At 52.9% G+C, this 26,761-nt stretch overlaps 1 protein-coding gene and 1 long non-coding RNA gene across 2 annotated transcripts in view; both read right to left on the reverse strand.

Annotated features, from left to right (window-relative positions):
* HPS4 (HPS4 biogenesis of lysosomal organelles complex 3 subunit 2) overlaps window positions 1–26,761 on the reverse strand; it is a 233,425-nt gene that overhangs the window by 85,880 nt on the left and 120,784 nt on the right. The window lies entirely within an intron of this gene.
* The window catches only part of LOC133276053 (uncharacterized), a 38,027-nt gene continuing 28,994 nt past the window's right edge, over window positions 17,729–26,761 (reverse strand). Inside the window, exon 2 of the long non-coding RNA XR_009745762.1 lies at window positions 17,729–19,056. This is a non-coding gene — a long non-coding RNA (uncharacterized LOC133276053). The remainder of the gene's footprint in view (window positions 19,057–26,761) is intronic.

Genomic DNA, 26,761 nt, shown 5'->3' on the forward strand with positions numbered 1-26,761 from the left:
GTCCCTAAATGATGCCTTGTCCTCTTTTAAGGAGGTTCAGACCAAATCCACCTGGCCTGGCACCTCTGCCAGCCTTCAAACAAAGGCACCTCAGACCTCCAGGGCCCTTAGCAGACACTTACACAGCCTCACACTTCCTAGGGTACCCACTTGGTCCTGGCTGCCACTGCTGCCCAGACCACACACTAATGGTAACACAGACCACAGCACAGGCAGGGCATGGGTCCCTCTGCTAAAGAACACAGGGATCCAGAGGAAGTGAGTTACCTGGAACACAGGGATCCAGAGGAAGCGAGTTACCTGGGGCTGAGCAGCCTGTCCTGCATCCCATGGGATGTGCTCATCTCTCCCATCCCCGGTCCCGCAGCAGCAGGGAGGCAGCTGCCACCCACAGCCTCACACCCAGCCCTGCCCGCTGCAGGCAGTGCTCTTCATGCTGATGTGATTTTCAATTATCAGAGAAGCTCCCAGATTCCTGCCTTTGTCCAGTATCTGCCCAAGTATCTCATTCCAGACAACAATTCTATAATCCATCCGTGACAGGACGATCAGTCACACTCTAAATTAAGCATCTCAAATAAGGATTTATTAGAACTAATCAGACAATTAATGTATGGCTATTAAGTAGAGTTTATTAAAATACATCTAAATGTATTAACTATTTAATAGGATGGATACTGGTTACCCAGTTGGCAAAAGGCTTCCTGGTCACTATCCTGCCAGCGGCTCCTGGATCACGCTGCAGGAATAATGGCAGCATCATTACTGCCCTAGGAGATAATCAGCTGCCTTTTAAGTAACACAGCACTAGAAGGGCTGGCAGGGAAACCTGCACAGCACCTTGGGATCTCTGCGATGGGAATGGCCCCCGGTCCCCATCAAGCACCTCTTGATCCCAGTTTGTAGCCACACATTAACTGGTATTTCTTCCTTCCCCACCTCTCCTCCAAAGCAGCTCCGTTACCACCCCAGCTACGAGGGATCATCCCATTCATACTTCGCCCTTGTACAGCGCTTTACATTTGCAAAGCAGACCTTAACTAATTAATCAGATGTTAATGATTCCTCAACGGTGCAGCAGAGCAGACAGCTATCAGTCCTCGCCTCTCCCTTTGCATCTCCTCCGCCTCCACAATTAGATTCCAGCAGATTTTCCTCCTCCTTCGCTGCGTTTTCCCTGTGGCCTCTGCTCCGGGGAAGGACGGCTCAGCAAGCATCCATCAACCCCACGCTCTCATTACTGATGCGTGTGAGCAGGGTCTGGCCACGTTCGCTGCTGGTAGCTCCAGCCTGGGAGTGCGGGAAGGCTCAGCAGTGAGGGCTGGCAGGCAGACAGACTGACAGACTTGGTCTGGGCTGGGGAAGCTGAATCTGGTCTTAGATAAATGAGGGGTCTCAGAGGCATCACACACTGCCTGCCCTGGCAGGAGGGATCTGGCACTGCCTGGGTGTCCTGGGGATGGGAGGCGAGGGTCACCACATTCCTGTCTCCAAATACCCCCAATTCCCCCAGGGGCCAGCTCCTGTGGCCCTCAACCATCAGGACACAACAGTCCCACGGGATGAGGTGGGGGAATGCTGCAAACCGGGTCACCACCTTTCACAGACCCCACTTGCAGGGCCGGTGCCATCTCCAGTGAGCCTGCAATGGCAGAGGATTAGGCAAATCTCTGTTCAGGTGTGATGTGTGGTTAATCTGACCTGGGGGCTCTGCACTTCCACTTCCTCATGAAAAGGATGAGGAGGGGAGGAAGGGGGGAAAGGGTAAAGAAGAAAATCCAGGTCTTTATGATATGCAAAACTATTCCAAGACAATGCAAATCAAGCAATCTAGCCTCACAGACATTCCTCTGTGCGCTGCTATTGGACGTTCCCAGGCTGGAACTGCAGTTTCCAACCAAAAGCAGGGCTGGTGGAGCAGGAGCTGGGGAGCACGGGGGGGTCACCCCATGCTGGACCCACCCCACGGCATTTCACATGCCAGGACATAGAGCATTCAGCACACAAGGCTGCTGAGAGATCAGCTGTGGTTTACTGACCCCCCTTCCCCATGCCTTTAGTGCAGGGTGAACATGGTGCTTTGCTGCTGTGCAGAAGGGACAGGGCAGAGGGTCAAAGGACCCCCTCTCCCACCAAGCTTCCCAACGCCTAAACTGGGAAGCAGGGTGGCAATGGGAGGGATGCGAGGGGTAATTAGCAGGCAGCTGCGAGGTGCTGGGAAGGAGCATATGAACTACATAATTGTAATTACAATCATAGCGAGTGGCTGAGCACGCAGGAGTGATGAGCTCACCTCCGTGGTGCTGATACAACTTGACAGGGCTTATCACAGGCAACGTTAGAGCCAATTAGCAATTAACTGTGCTGCAACCACCAGCAAAACACCCAGCACCAGCCACCAGCTCCTGCTGGGAGAGCAAAGCCTCTCTCCTCTCCACACCCCCACTCTCTGCACCCCAGGACCACATCCCGGTGCTCAGACCCCTGGCACTTGTCCTGGGTTGGCCCTTCCCTTGCCTGCTGCCTGCACCAACCCCTCCACCACAGGCAAGGAGCACAGGGGCAGGGTGGCCGCAGCTGCCCCTTTCGCCCCCCCCTTCTTCAGAGGGCCATGAATGCCTCTGATCAACGCAAAGAAGGATGTTAACTTGGGGAAAACAACCTTGAGCTCCAAGGGAAAAGCAGGAGAAGCTTCTGCTTGGATCTCGTGGAAGCACCCAGCACACCGGCAGCGCCCAACCAACCTCCCTGACCCCAGTAACCGACACAGGATGAAACTGGACAGCCGAAAAGCACCAGGGCTGCCCTTGGGGACCAGCAGTGACAAACCCCTCCCCAGTGTACTCACCAGCTGGAGGCACTAGGGGACTATAAAGCGATGCTGCCGGCCAAAGGCACTTCTGACTTCTAGCCACCATCGCCCAGCTCCCTCTGGCCTCCTGACTGGTACTGCTTTCCCTCCTCCCCAGTGCTTTTGTAGGCACCATCACCACGCTGAGCAGCTTCACCTGTGGCAGGTTCCCACCTCTGCTCCGTGGGGAATGGACCTTTCAGCCCACGCTGGTCCCTCCTGTCCCCGGCGCTGAGCTCCATCCCCTGCCTGAGCCCTGCAACACTTGTCATATGTGCCCTGGTCCTCACCCTGACCCCTGCTCCTGCACCCTCCTTTGCACACCTGAACCACTACAGACCTCGTGGTCCTTGCATTTCGAGTTTGTAGTAAATAATCTATTTAAGAAAACGGGTTCTTTTAGGTACTCCCATCTGTTTTGTTCCCAAGGATACTGTGCCTATTAACTCTTTGAATTTACTCTTTCTTAAAAGTCCACTCTTTCCACTTTGCTCCCTTTTTTTTTCCTGCAAGGAGTTATGAATGTTATCATTTGGTGGCTATTCCCAGACATTTTGCTGCTTCCCATGCCCAGCCCACCCTCAGCTCATTAGCATCAGTTCCACCCCATTTGTATTTATATCTTTACTTGCAAACTGTTTGGTGCAGGGGAATTCAACAGAGCCTTGTGAAATAAAGTGAAGAGCAACCGCAGGGAGGGGGTGAAAGGAGAGGCAGAGCGGACCGTGTGTGGTCAAAAGCACAGTCCGAGGAGGGAGGATGAGCTTTGGCCCTATAAAAGCAGCTGAAGAAGGGTCTTGAGCTGTGGCTCCTGCAGGGAGGGGTGAGGAGCCTGTGCAGGGAAGGGTGCTGCAGGGATGTGCAGGGACAAGGCGGCTTCCCAGGGCAGCGGGGACAAAGGCGCAGCACCAGCACGGGATAACGGGGTGCTGATGGGCGTTTGGGGCTGGGGCTGAGCTCCCTGGGGCGAGGGGAGCTGAAGCTGGACCCGACCCCTCTGCTCTGCACCTCCCATGGCCCTGCCGAAGACGGGAGGGTTGAGATCCCCTGTTCTGCCTGTGCCCTGCCCCACAGCAGGGAGGTGCTGCCCCCCGGCAGCTCCTGCCCAGCAGCAAGCTGCTGTGGGGGAGTCATTTCCCCATTCCATAAGTGACTAACGACGTTAGACTAATTAATAAGCAATGGAAATGTAAACAATTGTGTCAAAGGGAATTTCATTATTGGCAATATAATATGATTGTGATTAATACAATTAGATTCTCTAATTGCATTAGTAAAACCCCAAAACCAGCTCCAGGTCACTAATCTGATTGCAGTTTCCAGCAAAATGAGCTCCAGTCCTTCCCACCCCTGCAAGGATGGGCCCGAAGCGGGACCTGTGCTGCAGGACAAGGACCTTGGTCACTGCTGCCCAGCACAGGTCACTGCAGCTGGTGGCACCCACGGAGCATCCCCCTGGCTCTGGGAGCAGGCACAAGGAGTGTGCACGGAGCATGGCTGTCCAACAGACACCTGGCAAGACGCCCATCACCCCGTTTAAACTGGTTCCCTGGACCACACCGTCCCCATCCCACATCCCACCACTGTCCGGGGGAGCGGTGCCACCTCTGGGGCGGAGATGCCCCCGGTGTGCTCACACCACCCTCTGCAGAGCAAAACCTCTCATAGTCCACATAGATGTCACATACAAGGGAGGTGTCTAAAGCACATCCTGGTGCTGGTTGTTCCTGAAGCATCTGAGGTTGCCCAGCCCAGCGCACAGCTACAGCAGGAGCAGCTCAGCTGGCTGGGCAGCACTTCCAATTACTGATGATGAAAATCTAATTATTGACTTTAATGGGAGCTGAATCCAGCCTGAAGAATCCAGGAACAATTACTCTGGGTTCCCATTATATTAAACAGGAGCGACAGAACCGCTCCCTCCCTTGTCACACGGAGACCAGGGCTCAATAGAAGCTGAATACAAACTTCATCCATTGCACTTTGGTTTCTTCTCACTGCATGAAACAAGGGGATGGTGCTCAGCAGAGCTGGGCCCAGACAGGGTGTTGGGAGCCCGCTCACGGGGCAGCCCCAGGGATACGGTTCCTCCTCCCTGGCTGTTCTGCACTGGCGTCGTACTTGAAGCAATACAAAAGTGGAGCTCAATAAGAAGCCATTTGTGCCTCGTGCAGGTTTGCCTCAGCAGCAAGGCCAGGTGCAGAAGTGAGGACTTGCTGGGGTGAGGGTGAGCTCCTAAGCACGGTTTTGGGGTGGAAGACCTCCCAGTGAATGACAATTCCACCCGTGTCCGGGCAGGAACACCAGCGCCTGTGCAGCTCGAGGGTCCCCTTGACGGTTTGCAGGGACTGGGCCATGGTTCTTGGTGAGAATGGAGGCGATTCTGGAGAGGTGCATTCCCCACCCAGCACACCGTGACGGCTCTTGGCGAGCTGCAGCGCTCGCCCTTGCAGGGCACTGGTCAGGATCTATTTTAAAGTTCATCTTTCCTACCACATAGAACGTAACAGCTCCTTGGGAGCCAGTTTCGTGATTGCCACGGAGGTCTCTGTTTCTCCAAGACACATTTATTTAGACGCCGTTTGAAACCTGGGTGCCCCCAGCACAGAGGGGTTGTTGGTACAGAGAGGGGCTTTGGACATGGCTTCAACCTGCCAGAGGGGAGACTGAGAGGAGCTCTTCGGCAGAAGCTCTTCCCTGTGAGGGTGCTGAGATGCGCTGTCACCGAGCCCTGCCAGCATCACCTCACCTGTTTCCTACCCCAAGTGCTGCCCTTTGGGGACAGGACACCGGGTGAAGCCGTGCTCCTGGTGCTCCAGCCCCTCTCTGCTCCTCACACACCACATTAAACACCAACTCTTTCATGTCTGCCTCCTGTGATTCAGACTTGCCCGAGCACTCATCCCCTTTGCTGGCTCTAATCACGGCTCCCACTTCCCCTCTGGCACAGGGAGGTATTTGAAGCTGTGCTGGGCTTTTTCCCCACGTTCACATTAGAGTTTATTAAATTCTCATTCCAATCTTAACATATGAGGTTCCCAATCCCATTACAGCCCATTAGCCAGAGCTCCCTGTACACAGCCTGGGTGGGCTGTGAGCAGCGGGGCGTGTGGGACCCGGCATTGCTTTGGTTCCTGAGCTGGTGGAGGTTGGGGCAGCCCTGCAGCAACCCATGGATTGCAGAGCAGGGACAATAGGAGCTCCCCGTTTGGGATGTGCTGCTCCCAGCATCATCCATGGTGCTGGTATCAGTGCCGGTGTCACCGTGTTACCCTCTGAGCCTGCAGCGTGCTCAGGAGCATGGGTGTGAAGGCAGGTAGCGAGCAAAACGAGAGGCCCCACTTCAAACCGAACACAGAAACCACCTTTGGGGCCAGCATTTTCTGTTGTTTCTAGCCAAAAAGCAGATCCATGAGTTAATAAACATCTAGAGTTCCCCTCTGAAAAAATATACTCAGGTAGACAGGAATTATTCATTCAAATTCACTATAAATTAAGATCAGCCTAATTTACGTCCATTAAAATGGAAAAGCATATTATCCCCCATTCAAAGGAATTTGTATTTGATGCAAATAGAACAAATCCAGAAAGTTTAGAAGTGTCCTGATTGTTCATTTACATCGCTAACCGCTGCAGAATGGGCCTGTGATTTCAACAGGGGAGAACAGAAGGAACAATAATTAGTTATGTAAATAATGTGGCATTCTTGTTTATAATTAGTTCAAGAATAAAATAAAAGGCAGGCGTGTCACAGGACTCATTTCCATATGCAAATGAACAATCAGAATTATAAACGGTAATAATGCAGTTGGGGAGAATGTGGCATTTTTAATTTATTAGCCAGGCGCAAGCCGGAGCTGATTCCGGTTGACGTTGGGGGATCTCAGAGGTACCTCCAGGATGGGAAAACCATGCAAATAAAGAGGAACAGCAGAGCCAGGGGGAGGGCACGGGTGGCATCCACCTGCCAGAGTCCTGGAGGGAGGAGGATGCAGAACTCACCGCATGGTGCATCCATGGTGCTGCCATGGGGGATTTGCTCCCGAGAGGGTCCCTCTCAGCCGAAACACTGGGGGATGCAGGAATGTACGATTCTCTGCCCACTGCACCCTGATAAAAGACCCGATTTGCACCATTGCTGCCACTCCCCACCTCAGCCCCCGCACTGGACTTTTACCCTGTGGGTCGGTGACAGCAGCTTCCTGTGGGGACAGGGGTTGAAACGTCTCCTCTTCCCAACCCACAGTGCTCACGGCCAGGGATGTGACCGTGAGCCCCAGGTTTTCCCCGTGTCTCCACTGAGGATGCAGCAGGAACTTTCGCACTGTGCCTGTGCCCTCCCTGTGCGTCCCTGGGAGCACTCAAGCCAGGGGATCCTTCAGGACAAGCGGAGCTCTAGGAATGTCAGGGGTTATTTGGTATTAACTATAAATGACGGCTCATCTTGCTTCCGAGAGTGGAACAGGAGGCAGGCTGCGCTGGGGAGGACAGGGCAGCTCAGGGGCAGGAATGCTCAGACCTCTCTCTTACAATGCACCTTCCACAGTGGCTCCAAACCGGAGCTGGGGGCCCTTGGTGGTGTGGGGCTTATACCAGAAGCAAGTACAGTCTGTTTCCTGACCGCTCCTCAGGCAGTGCTGCTGCAGCAGGGACACACACACCCACACAGCCAGGCCTGCAGCACACCATGGAAATGAATCACAGCGTCATAGAATGGTTTGGGTTGGGAGGGACCTTAAAGCTCCTCCAGCTCCAACCCCTGCCCCGGGCAGGGACCCCTTCCACTGGAGCAGCTTGCTCCAAGCCCCTGTGTCCAACCTGGCCTTGAACACTGCCAGGGATGGGGCAGCCACAGCTTCTCTGGGCACCCTGTGCCAGCGCCTCAGCACCCTCACAGGGAAGAAATACCAGTGTTCCAGGGGACCGAGGGCTTTTGCTAAGCCTCAACGCCAGGTTTTTTGAATGGATTCTCAGAGGAAGCACATCCAGAGCCTGTGATCCTGAGCATCCTCCTCCACAGGGATCTCCCAGCAGCACCAGCTCCCCCCGGGAGGCACCAAACGCCTGCCCAAAGGCAATGTGCTGTAAAACCCGTGCAGAAGGATCTGAAATCCCACCTCCGAGCCTCACAAACCGAGTTCCTGGAATGAAGCCTCTGCAACTGTTTACTCACATCACTCAGGCCCGTGGCTGCCAAACCACCGCTTGAACCTTCCTGTCAATCCGACACTTTTAGGGTAATTTAACTTAATAATACCTTTGTCTGCACAAGCATTTGTATCTGAAGGGTTATTACCATAGCAGTTATTTTAGGTTGGTTAATGGTATGTAGTAGACTCTAAATTGACAGAGCAGCTATGCCGGCTGCTGTTCTAAGTGTTTACCTTTCAAATCTTTCCCTCACTTTACAAAAGTTACTGCCCCTACCTGAAAGTGCCATCATAAATTATCAGCAATTTCCCCCCAGGTTCTCACGCATCGGTAATTCTTTGTTTAGAAGGCAAACATCAAACTGTCCGGGCTTTAATTGTTATCACATTGAGCAGAGGCTGGAATGGGCACTGCTGCTGTCCGAGTCCTCTGACTTCTTGGAGCTGATATTTAACTCATCCGTTCAGGGGGGCACAAGAAAAGGGGGGCAGGAAAGAAGTCTGCTGAAGGGAAGAAGGAAACATTGCAATGGAAAAAATCAGGACTTGGCCAAGGCAGCGGCTCCGGGCCTCCCCCTGTGCTCAGCAATGGGGGGTAAGGGAAACCTGTGACTGCGGAGCACAGGGAGCCAAAATGCAGCAGCCATCACCCAGGGTGGCTGCTGGCCCCACTGAGCCTGGTGCAGGAAAGAGGGAGAAACAGGAGCTCCTGGGAGCATCCTCATCCCTGCGAGCTGCTGCCCCGCTGCTGACAGCACTGTCACGTCCCCGAAGCCAAGGCTGGGGGGCTGCAGTGGCTGGCACTGCTGCATGGAGTTTGGCACCCCTGCACAGTGGCTGGCACCCTTGCATACCGGTTGGCATCCCTGTGTGGCATCTGGCACCCCTGTGTAGTGGCTGGCACCTCGCAGGCCTCCTGCAGCAGCCACAGGACTGGGAGGCTTGGCTGCCCCTGCCACACTGTGCATCCCGTTCCTCTTCCTTTGGGAACTGCAGCTCAGCGCTGTCTGTCCCAGAGCCCTGTGCCCAGCACAGAGCTCCTGCCTTTCCCTGCCCCAGTGCGGTTTTGGAGCAAGAGGCACGTTGATAGCAATGGGGATGGCAGTGGGGCTGTCCCTGTGCCAGGGCTGGCACCATCCCAGTGCTGCCAGCCCGGAGCCTCGGCCAGGTCCCCTCTGTGCCCAGGACCCCCCAGGCCCAATGACCTTGAAGCGGCTTTGCTCCTTGGCTCAGCTGCAGCCGGAAGATTAAATTCCACTCCTGTCCTGGGAATTTGATGATAAAAAGTCCTTTCTAGACAGAATCCAGATAATGAACAGCTCCCTGCTCGCAGGGAAGAGCGAGTGCGGAGTTACTGCTGCATTACAAAATCTCCAAAGTCAACTAAATTCACCACAGCAGCCAGAGAGCCAGAGTTCTTCATTACAGCAAGGTAATTAACCAGTATGGATAAGGTGATGCTGATTGCCAGCTGGGCAGAGCTGGGGCTGGGCACAGGGGGTGTTAACAGCATCACAGGGTAATGAAGGCAAGTGAAGGATGTGGAGACCTCAGCCAGGTGCCCCATCCACACATCCATCCACAGTCACCACGTGTCCCATTCACAGCCATCAAGGGTCCCATCCACACAAGGATGCAGCAGCTCAGGACCAAAACCTAGGGCATGGTACCTTGCCTTGTGCCACTGGGACACCAGAGCCAGGAGTGCAATGCACAGCTCAGGGCAGGCAGGTTCCACAGGCACCATGAGGCTGAGCCTGCCTTGAGGATAAATGCTGGGCTTTAATTACCCAGGACAAGATACAATAAACAAAGCTGTGGCATCTCTGGCATTAGTCATAGGGAAGAGGAACATAGATCTGGGCAGGATTCGGGCTATCTGCTAATTCAAAACGCCTCTGACTGCTGCAGGCAGTGTTAATTCACAGGCGGCGCAGTCCCTCTGGATGGTGTTTAGGGCAAGGAAGGATTTACACCCATAGAAAGTTTTCTTTACACAAAGGCTGCACTTAATCAGATTTTTTTTCTGAAGAGTTTGTTGAATAAACCCAGAATTGGGTCTCTGATGGGAAGTCTTTGGCTTCCCTCTCCTTGCTTTCAACTAGCTAAGGCCGCAGCATCCCTCCCACAGGCACAGCTTGCACTGACTGTCTTTTCTCATCCCAGGCTGTCACTCAGCCCAAGCTCTGCCGCTGTCATGTCACCGTGGTCACTCCTGAGCTCCGAGTCACGCTGTTTGGACCAGGTCAGTAGATTCTGTGCTCTCTGGCTGGTCCGAGGGGGCCGTATGCAGCCAGCATCCTCCCGCTCGCCCTGATGGATTGTTTCCTGGGAGATGGGGGTGATGCAGGACGGTGCCTGGTGCTCTCGTTGCCTTCCCTCGCCTCGCTGTGAAGCGGTGTTTAGGGCTGGCAGACGCTTCCAGCACAACGATGCTTTCTGACCCTCACAAACACCACCGCAGAACCAGCGCAGGGGGCGAGCGGAGCCGCAGCAGCCGCGGGGGTTCACCCATCACCGCCGCTGAGCAGGACGGCTCTGACAGCCCCGACCAGGAGCAGAAGCAACAACTTCTCACTGCAGATCCCGCCTGACACCTGTGCCCTGCGAGCAGCAGGGACCCGTGCGCAGGTACAGCCGGCCCGGGCGCTGGCGCTTCCCTGGCACTGGTGACGGGAGGAGACAGGAGCTGCGGCCGGCGGCTGCGCTGCCTCCCCCTGACCCCAACCCCGAGCGCTATTGCCCCGCATCTGCAGCTAAATAAACCAAGTAAATCATCCTGGCAGATAGATAATTAAATAATTATCAGCCACTTAATAACAAGGAGTGGGTGTTCAGAATTAGCATATTAGACAGTGTCTTTAAGGGCTAATTGTTGCATTACATCAGAGTTACTCATTCATTATTCTTGTCATTTCGGGTGATAATTTGCACTTTAGGAGACAGAGACAATTTTAGCAGGCAATTAGAGACATGTCAGGCTTGGCCTAGTGAGTTACTGTCACAATTACTGCATTTTTTCCGGTGTCCTCATTTGCAGGAGTGTGTTTAAGGGCAGTTTGGTAATTTCATGGTTAGGCAAAACAGGCGCCGGCACCGGGAGAGGTGTTTGGGGTGGCACCCAACGGGATGCACGGGGGGTTCTACATTGCGAATGGAAACGCTCATCAACGCCCTCACTTGGGGTCCTCCATAGCCCTTGCACACCCAGCACCCGCTGCCACAGTTTGTGTTTGAGCTGTTTCCCCTCCTTTGCCCCACACCACGGATGGGCACAGGCATCCCCCCCCCCATGTGAGCTGTTAATGGATCTGTTTGGGGCACAGGCTCTCCCATGAAAATTAATTAACAAGATAATTAATCTCAGGAATGTGCTCTTGGAAGCTCACTGCCCATTGCCAGCTTTCACCTTCCACTGGAGCTGTGTGAGACAGTCACAGTCACACAAACGGGCTGCAGGAGGCACCCGTTATCCCATAGCGGGACCCACCTCTCCAGGGTGAGGATGCTCTGGGTGCAAGAGGCAGGATGCCCACCCATGGGTGCTGTTCTAGCATCCCCATGGAACAGCGCTTGCCTGTGGTGCTCAAAGGGGTGGCTGCAGGTGCGGGTGCCTTAGGAGCAGGGACACTTAGAGCAAACTCCAAGGAGAACATTCCCATTGCAGGCAGCACATCCGCGTCTCGGCCGGATGCAAACTGAGGAGCTGCTCTATCAGACCTCCTGACCACAGCGATGCACCCCAGGATGCTGCAGCACCACCGAGCTGCAGAGTTATGGCAAGGCTTAAATATATCTTAAACTACAGTTGAAGGGAAAACCTAGATCTGCAGCAGATGCACCTTGGGATACATGCATTATAAGGGTATATACAGTCAAATACAGTTAATTAAGCTAAACCCACAGTAAATCTGCCTGACCCATATTAACACTATAGTCAAAATTGTGGAAAATATAGTATTTTCTACAATAAATCCTGCTCAGCTGCAGATTTATGCTGGCATCTGCATAGTTACCATAGTTTTACAATAATCATTGATCAATCAAAGTTTTATGACAAAACTATAATTTTACTGTGTTTCTTTCTTAGTTTCCTACTTTGCTTAATTCCCAGAATGCAATACAGTAAATCTTTTGATCTGAGATATTAAGTAGATAATAAGAATGCCATGTAAGATTTGATTATATTTTAAACTGTCCTTACAAATGATTTATAATTAGGACCAAATCTAAGACAAAACATTAAAGTCAAACCCCTCCATAAATTACTGGAGTTTGCTTATGCCTGTAGTAATTTATTAGGGTTTTACTACAGTATTTTCTCTAGTGATATCCAAAGCTTTATATGTCATAAATGGAAAATATGAGTTGGTAAAACATACAGAAAACAGGAATGATCCCCAGTGACCTGAGATGACAAACTCAGGCGCTGGTAGAATGTCAGAATCATTTTGCAGTGGAAATATAATGGTACCAATAATACAATTGTGCCAGACCAAAATGCATCTTTCTTCTCTAAAATTAAATCTTTATTTCTATGGGTTTCTAAGTTATCCCGTTTACAGATGGAATATGGCCACGGAATACTACCTGTGGCTGGGCTGGCTGAGGGAAAGGCTCTGTTCGTGCTTCCTGGTATCACACTGACAGCTCAGCTGCGCCTTGGGTGGGAGGAGGGACTGCAGCACTGGGCTCTGCTATGCCAGGGTTTGCTACCCAGGGCTTTGCTACACCGGGGTTTGCTACACAAGCACAGCATCCAACGGCAGGAAAAAGGAAAGGAAAAGGGAAAAGATCCTAATGGTTGCAGAAAAGAAGTCAGATACAAGTGACTGCAAAGGCTGCGTTTCAATGACCATCCCATCTCAAAGCGCCTCGAGCAGCCCCTCTGCGCCACCGAGCCCTTGGCTTGCGTTACCGCAGCGTGAGCGTTTCTCTCTTACACTGTTGTATGTGTGTTGTGACTTCACCCGAGGGAATGACTCACTGTGATCAGTGTGAAGTGTTTCAACATGCCTGGGCTGAAGAAGCAAACTCCTGCGGGTTTCAAGGTTCAATATTGCGCACCGGTATAGCTTTGATCGTTTTTACAATGTATTCCCAAGAGATAAAGGATCTCTTCTGACAAAACCTTGTAATGAGTCACGACTGGAACCTTTATTCTTCCTTTTTTCATCACATCATCTATCATTACTTGTCCAGTCTTCAATCAATTCTGCCCAGATTTAGAGCTTCCCATTCAGTCCTCGCCTTCTTGTCCCTTAACACCAGGGGAGGAACAGGGAGGAAGGAAGAGCAGCCACCTCTGAACCTCAGCACTACAGATGGGGTGAGCACGGGTGGGTGCTGCACCACAGCCCCCAGGGCACCCGCCAGCACCTGGGGTACCTGCAGCACTGGCGGCGGATCCAGCCTTGCCCGTCATTACAGTTATATTACACCTATTGCAAACTGTTATAGACCTGCTCCTTTATCTGCGGGGTTGTCTCACCCCCTTACACAAGCAGGAACTGAAGTCACTTCCCCAAACAGACACCCTGAGTGGGAAATCTCAACTGGGGTGAACACCCCCAAGATGTTCATTTGGGATCTGGCAGCCAAACCCACCATAACCATGGCCAAACCCCCTGCCAAGCATGGATGGAAACTCCTGCTTCCCTGGTCCCTGCATCCCCATCCCACTGCGACCAGTCCTGTCCTTGCAGCACCCACTGCCCTCGAGCTGGGCTCCTTGGTGGCCATGCTCTGTGTGGCAGCTCTCTGCCGGCCCTTCTCCTTTCACAGCGGGGAGAGGGGAGCGAAGCCCACTGCAATAGAGACATATGCAGATCACACCATTAAATTTTTATGTGAATTCAAAAAACTCCATGTTGACTTCATGACGCAAATAGGTATGAAAATTCTGGTGAGCACGCTCATTGTTACCGAAATCAAATGGCTGAACAGCCACTAATGAGGCAGACAAGAAGCTTCACTCATCCTCTGAGGATTTGAAGGCAAGAAGAGAAGAAGGAGAGCATTACATTATTCATGCTGCCTTGTTTGAGTTTCAAATCATAGGAAGTCACAGCAAAGCGGGATTTGGGATCTGCTGGACTCACCGTGCTTGGGGGGGGCTGTAAATGTCCTGTCCCCTAACTGACAACCACTGACTGCCAGTGTGGGTCTTGTGTGGCTGAAGCAAGAAGGGGGTCCCCAGAACCCTGTGACATGCCTGGGAATGCGCCAGGATGGGGGAGATGCACCAGCAGCACCCACCAGAGCCACTGCTGGCTGTGAGAGGGCACCCAGCCCTCTCCCTGCATGCACCTTCCCTCCCGGTGCCCCTGCAGCGGCAGGAGCGGGTGTGCTGTTGGGAACTGTCGAAACCACTTCATATTCTGCAGGTGCAGAGTCCTTTTAGAGGGCAAGAAGAAAGGAGGAAACAACCGGGCTCGGTGATCTTAAAGGTCTTTTCCAACCCAAACGATTCTGTGATTCTAACTGCTCTAAGGAGGCGAGGGGGCAAGTGTTCCATAAAGCAGGGATGAAGCTTATGGGGCATCTGTTGCCCAGGCTCCCACCACGAACAACCGGATTCCCGGAGTACTTCTGCATTTTGCAATTATTACTTATCCATAAAAATCCCTTCTCCCTCCTGCCAGCGTTATCTTAGTAAATTTTATGGGTGCTCATGAGGTTAATGCAGAGCCATCAATCTGCGGCGGGGGAGAGCGGAGGAAGCGTCCGTAAATCTGCTGGAATCACTCCGGTTTGTTTATTTAATGGAATACTGCTTCATGGGAAGGCAGCGGGATCCTGAGGGGTACGAGGGGCTGGAAGGGGCTGTGCTCCCCCAGCCTGTCCCTCAGCACGGCCAACACGGGGTTAACACACACACACACACACACACACACACACACACACACACACCCCTCCAGGTCAGGGTGTATTTGCTTGGATTTTACATTGGAATCTGAAATCCACAGCTACAAGGAAACATTTATTTTCTTGCCCTTCAATGATCAAACAAGTGGCGCCGAGGCACAAGGAAGCGGAGTTTCCATTAGCAGAACTGGCTTTTTTTTTGCTGTAAAATATCAAATATTTTGACATTTCCATCAGCCTTTCCTTTGTATCAAAGCTTTAATGGCAGAATAATCTCCAGGCTTTTAGACTTCACAGGTTTTCAGATTTCTGAGCACTCCCTACTTTATAAGGGGACACTTCTGAAGGTACACGTTATCCCTCCCTGAGACCAAAGGAAAGGGAATAAAAACAAGAGCCCTGTGCAGACTCCAGGGGAAAGCTGATGGGCTGTGGGGCTGGAGCAATTCCTTCTCCCCACTGCTTTTATCAACAAATACCTGCAGCCACGGCGATTCCAGGAGTAAGATGCTCCCTGCGAGTGAAGGAGGTGGCCGGGGTGCCATGTCCTCAAAGCCACACAGGCCATTTCCAGTCAGCGGATCCCGTGGCTGGAATGTAGCAGCTTTTACAGGGGCCTTTAGGGACAGGACAAGGGCAATGGCTTTAATGCCACAAGACCGCTTCCCACGGGTGGCAACACCAGAGCAAACTGCGAGGCCCCTCCAGGCAGGGTTTTCTGGTCCCATGTAAAAGCTTTTCCGCAGCTAAACTGCTTTGATGTTCCTGTTTATTTCACTTTGATAACAATCTGCTTAACGCCTTGGGTCAAAGTCATTACAGTGCAATTAGGGTGGGTTGTTTTAGTGACAGGTATTTGGTTGCTGTGGGGTTAGCAGTGCTGCTGGGGAACGCTGGCTCTGCTGGCACCATGTGTCCCAGGCATCGCTCTCTTTCCCATGTGTTTTCCTACCCTCCCTGGCTGCTCCGCTGCCCTCCTGCTCTTCCTCCCAGCCCTCCACCCCTGCCTCTTCTTTGACCATTTGGACTCTCTCCTGCCTCTTCAGGACCGTGTTCAGTTTTTCCCTTTTCTGTTTGTTTCCTCCAGACATCAATTTTTCATGCTGGATAGCCAAGGATCATTAATTAATGATTCATGGAAATCCTGTGGCTATAATGCATAATTAGAGGCTGGTTCATAACCTGTTGTGGAGGCGGTTATCAGTAATTTCAGAATAATTAAGAGATGGTTTTTAGCACCTTTCAAAAGCCCGTGCAGAATCAAGTAGATGGGCTTATTTATTTCCCTTTAAAACCCAGCGACACACCTTAGTGGCCAAGTAGCAGCATTTCCTTTGTGGAAAATTCCATTCCCCATTTTGCAAGGGCCTGTAGGGACAGGACAAGGGGAAATGGCCCTGGCACAGGTTGCCCCATCCCTGGCAGTGTTCAAGGCCAGGTTGGATGGGGCTTGGAGCACCCTGCTCCAGTGGAAGGTGTCCCTGCCCATGGCAGGGGTTGGAACCGGATGAGGTTTACAGTCCCTTCCAACACAAACCATGGGCATCCCAGGGGCATTCCAGGATGGAATTGGCCCATGGCAGCTTGGCTTGGGTTATGGCTTCAGCACCTCACTGCCAGGCTGATGTATTCGTCAACACGGGAGTGACGATGAGCAGCAATGACGTGCTGGTTACGCTGATGAGAATTTACCCTGCCCTTAGCTTTGTTGTTTAGGAACCTGCAGACCTCAGAGAGTGGCTCCTGGGCTGTTTCCAAGGGGAAAACATCACATTCCCTCTTACATCAGGAGGGACGAGCGGGTCCAAGGAAACTCAAACAACTTGTTGAAGGTTTGGCAAAGGAATCCTCCTCTGCTCCACACTGCACAGTGCCAGGGCCAGCATGTCCCCCTGCTCCCCACCGAGGGACTGGCAGGGTCCCCTCACCTCACCATCGGGAGGTTTCCATCCCGAGCATCCCACAGCAAAGCATACACAGTCTTGCATTGTACAGGATGCCATGATGAAGCTTTCTAAATGCGATACTTGGATAATTATAGAGAGATTAAACAACGACAGCTCTCAGCAGGGGGGAATTACGGGTAAGAAAGATCCTGACAAGGAAATGACAACGAAGAGTGGCCCAAAGAGAGTTATTCCAGATTAATAACTTTGTTATTGGAGGCATTTCTTCTGTGTGTAAGGGCACACATAAATACACTCGGAAGCTTCCAGATGGCCACGCCAAGAGCTGAATTCATCATGCTGTGACTTGTTTTGTCAGCGTGTTCCATGGGCAGCAAACCCCTGCGGGGCTCCCTGTGTGAGTGGGGCTGAAGGAGCCCCAGATTCTCCCATAAAGGATGGAGGCGGCTCCATCACCCTGCAGGCACATGGAAGGGAGATGGTGCCGACAGCACCAGAGTGATGCTGGTCCAGTGCACATGGTCCGGGGCTGCCGCCCTGTATCCGGATACCTCCGGATCTGGCCCTCTCTCCCCAGGGATTTCCACTTTCCCCTGCTCACAGTGACTGATTCCAGAGGGCTCTCAAGGGCAGCAGCAGCAGCAGCAGCAGCATGCTCTGGAACCATGAGCCAGGAAAGCTGATGGAGGGGAGGATGGTTCAGGGCACCCCCAACATCATTGGCGCAGACCCCGAACGCTGACAGACAGCCCCAGCACCAAACCCTCCCTGTTCTCCTGTACTGCAGCACCAGAACCACTCTCCTCACACCTTCCCTACTGAGGGGATCACATTTTTTCCTCTCTTTTTCCCTCCTTTTTTCTTGTTTTACTACCACAGGGCGTTAAAGCCAGTCCTCCTATTAGGGGCGAGACATACTCAAAGCCTTAATGATAGATTAAACACCAAATACCTTAACATTTGAAAAATGACATTTATTATACAGAGTTGTAAATAGAGGGAAAAAATGACAATAGAACACAGTGTAGATCTTACATAAACTCCACCAGCTCTGTGTAATGACTATGATAATGTCAGTGCTAACAAGCACATAATTGGCATCACTGAGATAATTTTTGGCACCTTATGCAGAGGGGAAACTGTTCTGCATAATTATTTTACCTAGGAATATTCTTCATTTAACAGGTCTATTTGCATAACAGTTGGAACTTTTGAAGCTATAAAGGGTGTTTAATACATTGATTTGTTTTAGCCACAAATCAATTGCTTATTCATGAGAAATGGCACCTGAGGACTTTAATAATGGAGCCGCAGTGACCCAGTTGGAAGCCACAGGCTTTGATTGGATTTAGAGGTCCAGGCGGAGGCAGGATTAGCAGACCACTCACAAACGCCTAACGAGCTTTTATAGACCGTATAAAACTGAGTCATTCTCTGCAGTAAAACTTTATTCCTTCAGCTTTTACCGAGTTGATCGCTTCAGCATTTCAGGGCTGGTGACAGGCACCTGCCTGGTGGCTGCATGCCCCTAACGCACCCAGAACGGTGGCACCAGGGTCCTTAACTCTCCATATGAGACCTGCAGCCAAGGAGATGCCCTCAGGTTGGTTCTTCAAGCCCAGCAGCTGCAAATCACGCCCGTGACAGCAGGGGTTGCGATGAAGAGGATGTGTGGGGTGATGCATGCACGCCGTGCTGATGCAGGGATGGGAACTGGATCAGCGTGTACCAGGTCAGCAGTATCGGAGCGCTGGAGTGCAGGCATGAGAGCATTTTTCAGCCCAAGCACTGTCTTGACAGGTCAGGCTGATGAGCTCTCGGTGTCCAGGCAATGGCCCTGCTAACACATGCCAAGCCGTCTGGAAACATAAAAGATGTTGGAAGCCAGCCTTGGACTTCCATCACAAGCAGATACCTGGCCAAGGTCCAGTGCTTGGGGGGGCTTTCTCTCTATGGCTCCAGGCAACCCACATTCATCTTTCTTTGTCACCCTGACTCAAGGGAACCTCACACCACCCTTGCCAGGTCCCACACTATATATCAGAGCGATGTGCTTGTCCCTTCCCAAGTACATCTCCAAAGCAGGGAATGAACTCTGGCTTCGGCTGGGTGTTCCACCCCAAGGCTCGGTGTGCTCATCCACCCAGCTGCCACCAGCATGATCCAGAGCAGCTCCAGGGCTCGAGGGCTGTGTTGGAAAAGTTCAGATTCCCCACAGGTTACACTTTGACACTTACTTGGCTTCTCCATCGCTGTTTCTGAACCTGCTGGCAAACAATTCCTGTAGCAAGGAAAGCACCAGCTACTCTCTGACAAACACTTTACATCCAGCAAAGCACTCTTGACACTTGGAGAGAAGGGACCGTCACTTGAGAAGCTGCAATTGCCTGGAGTTTCCTTGCAGACACTCAACAGCTCCCACAGCCACGCTCCTCTCAGCCCTGCGCCTCGTGCAGCCACTGCTTACAAAGGAAACCCTCAGGGAATATGACTGTGAGCAAGAACTTCGCCAGAAACCAGCAAGTCGATAACAGGAACCTTTTAAACTCCGCTTTTATGGAAACCACATCCAGTCCTTTACATCCCACATCAAGAAGGCCAGAAAGCGCTGTTAGTAAATCACTACCGCAGCTTTGATTCTGCAAGGTCTCACGTATCCCTCAAGTTTCAACCTGTGAGAACTTCTATTGACTACCAAATTAATCATGTGCTTAAGTACCTTGCTGAACAAGAGCCCTAGAAATGACTTGCCAACAGTGTGACCACAAAGCAGCTCCACACTTCACCAGAGCAGAGCCAGGCTTGTGTGCAGTGTTGGATTCAGGAGCTGCAAACCAAAGCCCCATTCCCAAGGTCTCACCCTGAGCCGTTGCTTGTACGGGAGCTCTTCACCCAGTGATGGTGGAGACGTGGGAGCTGCAGACCGAGGCTCACACCCCTCGGGGATGCTCTGAGCTCTGCTCCCTGTGGCTGTGAGATTGCTGCTGCACTGGATTCCTGCTGGCTTCTCTGCTCCCTGACCAGCAAACCGTGCCCCAGCTGAGCAGCAGGATGCTCAGCGCGCTCCCGGTGCTGTGCAGTGTGTGCCTCAGCCTCCTCCTGCAGCAACACCCATTTTCAAAGGAGCCCTTCCTGGGCCAGCTGAAATACGTGTTAAACACGAGCAAGTGGCAGTGTTATCACCCCCTAGTAACACATGGAGAGCTCTGACATCAGTTTCCCTGTGAAAAAGCTGGCTCTGTAGCTCTGTTATTGATTATTGATCATGCTTGTCCATGTGTGTCCATGGATGTGGGGGCACGTTTGCCTCTGCCCCTCTGCAGGCCTGGGACTTTCAGCTCAGCTAACTTTTTAAGGATTACATTCCATCCCTTCCCAGACAAGGCTGTTTGCTGTAGTGAAGAGAGGTCCGCAGCGTGTTTGTGCATGAGATGTTTGACTTCTGACTGGGTTTTGATGAGGTCTCCCTACCTGCCCTTTTAGCGTATCTGCTGGAAGGAATAGCCTGTTCCGAGGCGATGGACTCGGATCCAACACATCACACATTCCATCTTCCAAGGCCACCTCCCTGGCCTCTAACGTTCTGCAGAATGCTCTGCTCTCTGCTGTTTATGAACTTGATGTGCAAGCTTGCTGTTCTCTTGATGTGCCTCTCGCCCTGGCACACGGGCCCCACGAGCGTGCCAGCAAACACCAACAGCTCTGCTCCATCCGCTGCATTACAAAGTCCTGAGCCTTAAATCATTGTCCTCATGCCAGGAGAGAGGCGTCCAACCTTGCGCCAGGCATTCGCAGGTGAGAGCTGGAGCTGCTGTGTTCCTCTCGTTGTGGGACCACAATTCCCGTGTCCCATTCACCCACCAGCTTGGCACTGCTGCTTTTATGGCTCCTCCAGGCCATCTGTCTCGGGATGGAGACCACGCTCACTCCTCTCGGATTTTTCCCCTTTCCAATTCCCAAGTCAGCTCTAGTTCAGCGGGCAGATTTATTGCTCCTCCTCCGTGCTCCCTGGCTCTGTGCCACGGCAGGGAAAATACCAGCTCAGGCAATATTCTGAACACAGGGAAACGCAGTGCTGCCCTGATGGCCATCGGCATCCAGTGACCCAGCTCACAGACATGGTTCCCCCGAGCCCCAGGGCACAGGATGGGGCTCAGCACCCAGCAATGGGCCTGTGAGCCTGAGGAGGAAGACACTCCCCAGGTAGATGCAGTGCAGAGCCCTGGTTCCCATCCCCAGCTCCGGAGGGCAGTAGGAATATCTCAGCACTGGAAGGATGGACCTGATGCAGGGAAAGCAGGAAGTCCGGGGAGCTCCGGCTCGCTTGGGATGAGGAGGAGATGGTCAAACTTGGCAAGATCCTGTGGGTTGGGGGCAAGGCCAGCAGCTGGGTAAGGCAGGATGGGAACCGGCCTCACAACAGGCTCCATGAAGGGGAATCTGGGGTCTGGCTGTTTCCCTCGTTCGGCTGATGGAGCCCATCTTGATTCAAGATGCTGAGGACATTATTGATCTAAACAAGTTGTCAGTGAAGGAGAAGTTGTAATTGCTGCTGTAGTTGCATTGTAACACACCAGCCCCGAAGGGAAATTAAAGTTTGTAGCTAATAGGGTTGTACGATCCTTCAGCCCTTGATGTATTGAATCTCGAGCAGCCCATGGAATACTGATTTGATGCACAAAGGATAACTTTTAACAGTGGCTGCACCTCCCGTTCCTTCCAATTCCATTCCCCTTCCAACCCTGTTAGGGGGGGAAGCTGCAGTGGCTCACCACGCACTAGCAGCATCAGATCATCGAGCCAGCATCCTCCCTCCTCTGCCCTTGGGTCTCCTGCTCCATCTCCCACATTTCTCTGAGTATCTGATTCTTGCTCTGTGACTAAAATAAGCAGGAATGATGTCCAGGATAAGGCAGTATTGCTTGTCGGGGGTGTGTGCACATGCACACTGTGAGAATTAGCCAGCACTGGCTCACCTCTGCATGGCTCCCTGCATGAGGGACCATTTCTTAGCTTTAAACTATAATAATTCTTCCAGTGCCTGGGGGAAGATGGGATCAGCACGCTGACAAACACGAGGAAATACAATCCCATGTCTAACAGAAGTGTGCCCATGACTTGCTGGCAGCATCCCAAGGATTTTCCAGTGTACAGGGAAATGGGTACCTTTGGATGCAGGGGTGGGAAAAGGGGGAATGGCTTTAAACCTCTGGATGCAGCACGTGTTGCATATGCACCTATGTGCACACACACCCCCCAGCCCCACGGCTGTCCCTGCTTTGGCTCTGCAGAGCCCGGCGAGGCTCCAGCTCCAGCTCCAGCTCGCCCAGCTCAGGCTGGGACTCCTCTCCCTCAGCTGCCACCGCTTCCGCCACCTCCGTTCACAGGGCAGGAATTCTGCGGGAGGAGCACCGCTTTCCTGCATTCAGCTCACAGCGAGGGTGCAATCAATGCCTCCTTGTCCCGCCTGGCTGTGGTTTCCTTAAAGAAGCAACTGCTGATGTCTCTGCCCGCTCCCCCGTTAACCACCTGCAATCATGAAGCAGGAATGTGCCCAACGCTCCTGCCGCAGAGGTCACTACCCAGGGAAGTTAACAGTCCTCCGGCTTTTGCCGGGGGACGTCGGTGTGGGGATCGGCATTCCCGGCGTGTCCCGGAGCCCATCCCGCTGCCCCGTCACCTCCCTCTCCAGCAGCCGGCCCTGGAGATGCATCTCGCCCGCCTCCACAAGACACTTGAATTCTGCGCTGTGCAGACACTCTCGCTAATTACTTCAGTTCATTAGTGCTGCAGGTTCCTCAACCGGCCCGGCCCGGCCCACGAGGACGTGCCGCTGCCCACCGGCACCGCACCGACACCACGGCGATGGGCACCCCCCGCTTCATCCCCGCCTCCCCAGCTCAGCAGAGGGGACCCCCGCTGCCCGGCGGGTCAGGGAGGCGCCCCGGCTCCTAAATCCCCGCTGAGGACAGCAGGCAATTTAGACCTGAGTGCAGCAACTAATTAAATCAATATGAGATAATGAACAGCAATTAGAGGTCCAGCTAGGCACATCTTCTCTTGTAAATACTGTTTCTCTCCCAACGGGAAGCTCTTTTTTAATAATCTGTTTGTGTTTCATTTCCAGGAGCTGTAATTCCCCAAAGAAGCAATTTGGGAAAGTGATTTGTTTGTCTGTATAATTGCCAAAGCACTTAGTTAGACTTGTTTGTTTTTCTTTGCTCCTGCTACTCCCAGAAAGAAACAATGCAGAGAGAGCCGGTGTCGTTTCCACTTCGTTCTGATCTTTGTCACCCTCTGCCCTGTGCTCCGGAGCTGGCTCCTGTCTGGATGCGAGGTGTCACCTCGGACACGGGCCCCATCGCCGGGGCTCGGGGGAGTGAGGACCACAGAGGCAAAGCCAGCCCGGCGCCGCGTGCGGGCCATCGGGATGTCGCCAGCCCTATTTAGCCCTGTGCTTCTGCAGAGCCTGACCCGCTGCATCCTCTTCATCCCCCCCTCACGGTGCAGGAGTTTCCCCACAGTCACTCCAGAGCTTTTTCTACCTCCCCCTGAGCTGCACAACCAGTCCAGCCTATCCCTCCCCTCAGACATCCAGGGTCCCTGCTCACAGCGGATCTACCTCCTCAGCTCACCGCACAGGGCAGGAATGCGACAGAAATGGCAGATGGGGTTGGGAATGACGGGCGCTCTCACTGGTACAGACATCACCCGGCAGCAAGAGGTGATGGGGCGATGGGTGGGAGCAAGTTTGAAATTGTCTCAGGAAGTGGAGCAATCAGGATGATTCCTGTGTTTCAGCTCCACCTCTGTGGGGTACATGTCCCGCAGCCTCATTCAGAACAGCACCCTCCTGGTGCTGCTGAGGGGGGGTGCCCTCGAGGGTGGGCTGGTTTCCTGGGGCTCCCATCATTCCTGGTGACATTCCCCTGCGTTCAGGAAGCAGCAGCAGCCCCTGGAGCCTTTCACATCCCCTCTTGGTCCATAGGACCACCGGGAAGCAAACCCCACCCCAACCGTGTCTTGCATCTGTGCCCAGGGATTTTGCACTGACCGGATGCTCTGGGACCAGCTTTTGGATGAGAGCAGCTCCTGCCACTTCCCCTGTGAGCACCTCACCGCACTCAGTCACATTAAATCTCAATAACCTCTCAAATTAAACCATGCCCCTTGTTTATGAGCAGTGAAATGCTTCCCTGAGCTTGAGTTACTGCGGGACAGAGGACGCTTGGTGTAGGATCCTGTAACCGGGTATCTGGTGCTTGTTTGGTTTGCAGCCAATTAGACATCGAACAGGTTATGGTCTGCCTGTGTTAAATACTGCTTCCACGCTTCCTGCGGGGATTAGCTGTTATTTAATTCAGCCACACCGCAGGCTCTGTGCTATGTCAGGCCATGGGGGCCCCAGCAGCCCCCGTGCTCGGACCGTCTGGGTCCCTACTGCGAGCGGGAGGATGAGGATGGTGCCTGGATGGGGAAGCATGGAAACCAATGGGCCAGGGCTGGGCAAAGAGGGGCTGGGAGAGCCCCCCCTATCCCATCAACACATCCCACACTGCAGGAGGGGAACGTTCTGCATCCAAAATCCCAGTGCGTGTTTTCCTTCCCTGTCTCCTGGCTCCTCCAGGGCACATGTTCGTACTGTCTCTCTGTTCCACATCTCAAACCCTGGAGCTGCTCAGTGTTTTCCTTGCGGCTTTGAAAGGAGACAGGCATATTTTGACAAACTGAGATTATCTGAAATCATCTCGCTCAGAGTGAGTGGTTGCTGTATAGAACTTAATTATAAATTAATTAATCGCGGTAAATTTACAACCCAAGCTAGAGGGAGAAAGAGGTAGGAAAGATGATTTGAGAGCAAAGACAGCGCGCCTGGAACGTGCAAAGCCAAAATCAGAGCAAAAACTCCCATTGCACTGAGGGCAGTGGGTATCACTGGGGGCAGTGTTTGTCCCCTGATCTGGCCTGGCAGAGGAGCCCCATGGTGTCCCATGGGTGCTGGACCCAGGGATGGCCACAGGGTGAGGACCCTCTGACACCCCCCCAGCATGGCACCACCATGCCCCAGGTTTAGTTGCTGGTGAAGAGGTTTATCAGCAAAAGTGCTTGGCAATGGAAGTTGGGAAAGAGAGTAAAGACTCTAAATAATAAGGTAAGATGTAAAGCAAATCATATCATTCTTTTAGATACCTAAACCCAGGATCACTAAAGGGAAAAGGACACACTGACAAGTTCCTTTCCTTTGCAGCAGCCTCCCCCGGCTCTGCCTGCTTCCGAATGACCACATTTTAAGGTTTTGAAATATCAAATTATGGTCTCTTTAAGCACCTCCAGTTTCAGTTCTGGAGCAAGGAGCTGGCTGCCAGCGAGCCCTTGGGCAGGAACGAAAGGAGCAAGTGACGGCTCTGCATCGCCCGTCCCCACCAGGCAGAGGTGGACGTTGCTCCAGCCCCGTTCCCCAGCACATGGCGGGATGGCCACACCGCTGTCCCCGCAGGCTTGCAAAGGGCTGTGAGCAGCCTGGCGCAGCAAGCCGCAGAGCCGGGGCAGGCAGTGCCATGGCACATCCCTTCCCATGCGGGAGCCCTGGGGAGCAGCATCAGCAGCTCCAGCCCCACCAGGAGCGGGGAACATCACTCACACCGCCATGGGCCACTGCAGCCACAGAGAGGGCTGCTTCCCTGCCTGTGCTCAGCAGACAGGGAATGAATCCCGATCAGCGCCTGCCACCCGTGTGCTTTAAAAGCAGTTGCTTTCCTGTCAAAACTTTGACGGTAGCTGTGTGGCAAAGACTTGTACTTCTGCTTACAAAACAGAGCTGGGATTTCTCCAGGGAGCCTGCGGATGCTGAATGTGTAAAGCTGCTTCACCAGCCTGAAAGAGGGCTCGACACAAACATTTGCATTTTTGTTTTGCTGCTGCAGCTCTAACGGAGCTTTACAGGGCAAAGGAAGGGCCCTTCGGTGTGCCCCGGTGCTGCTCGTGGGGCGAGCCTCGGTCATGGATGAAACCCAGGATTCCAAACCCTCTCCAGACAGAGAAGTGCTTAACCTCAGCGGAGGCCAAGCTGATCCAACACTCTCCTTCCATGCACAGAGCACTGCCCCTGCTGCCGTTCCCTCCAGCATCCACTGCTCCCCCTCGTGCGACCCCACACTTAGTCGTGTAAATCAAAGCCTTGAGTCCAATGCAAACTGGGAGATAAAGAATCAATACCAAGGGCAATAACCAGAGAAATAAGAAGGAATTTACAGCCTGACGAGACAACAAAATAAAACCCAATGATGGACAAGGAGACCCCAGACCAAAATCCATCATTGACCAAGAGGTGCGTGCAAGGCACATGAACAGTGTGTGACGGTCGGGTCCGTAGGCTGTAAGGGTATAAACCCCCAGGGATTTCTTTGTTCTGGGTCCCTTTCTGGGGGCACCCAGAGCTGCTCCTATTCATAGAATCACAGAATCATAGAATAGTTCGGGTTGGAAAGGACCTTAAGATCATCCAGTTCCAACCCCCCTGCCATGGGCAGGGACACCTCACACTAAACCATCTCACCCAAGGCTCTGTCCAACCTGGCCTTGAACACCGCCAGGGATGGAGCATTCACAACCCCCCTGGGCAACCTGGGAGCGTTCCTGCACCACTCCACTATTAACTTCTTTTCCTAAGAATCATAAACCTGAGACACTGCTGGGGAAACCCAGGGCAAAGGCTTCCCTTCACCAGGGATTCCCCTCTGCCCACCACGTCCCAACCCTGCTCCATCACCGGGGAGAGCCGGGTGATGGGCTCCAGCCCCAGCCTCGAGGATAACGTGAGCTCGGGAATCATTCAGAGGAACCAGCGAGTCCCTCCAACACCAGATGTTTCCCACCAAAGCTCTTTTCCATCCACATCAAAACATCCCGCGGGGACCTGCTCGTCTTGATGAATTTTTCAATGAGAGAATCCCAGATCAGAACTGATCCGCTCCCACTTGCTCCAC

This window comes from Pezoporus flaviventris, unplaced genomic scaffold, assembly GCF_033815535.1.
Source record: "Pezoporus flaviventris isolate CSIRO_AGI_PZ_B2104156 unplaced genomic scaffold, CSIRO_AGI_Pfla_v1 ptg000041l, whole genome shotgun sequence".
NCBI lineage: Eukaryota > Metazoa > Chordata > Aves > Psittaciformes > Psittacidae > Pezoporus > Pezoporus flaviventris.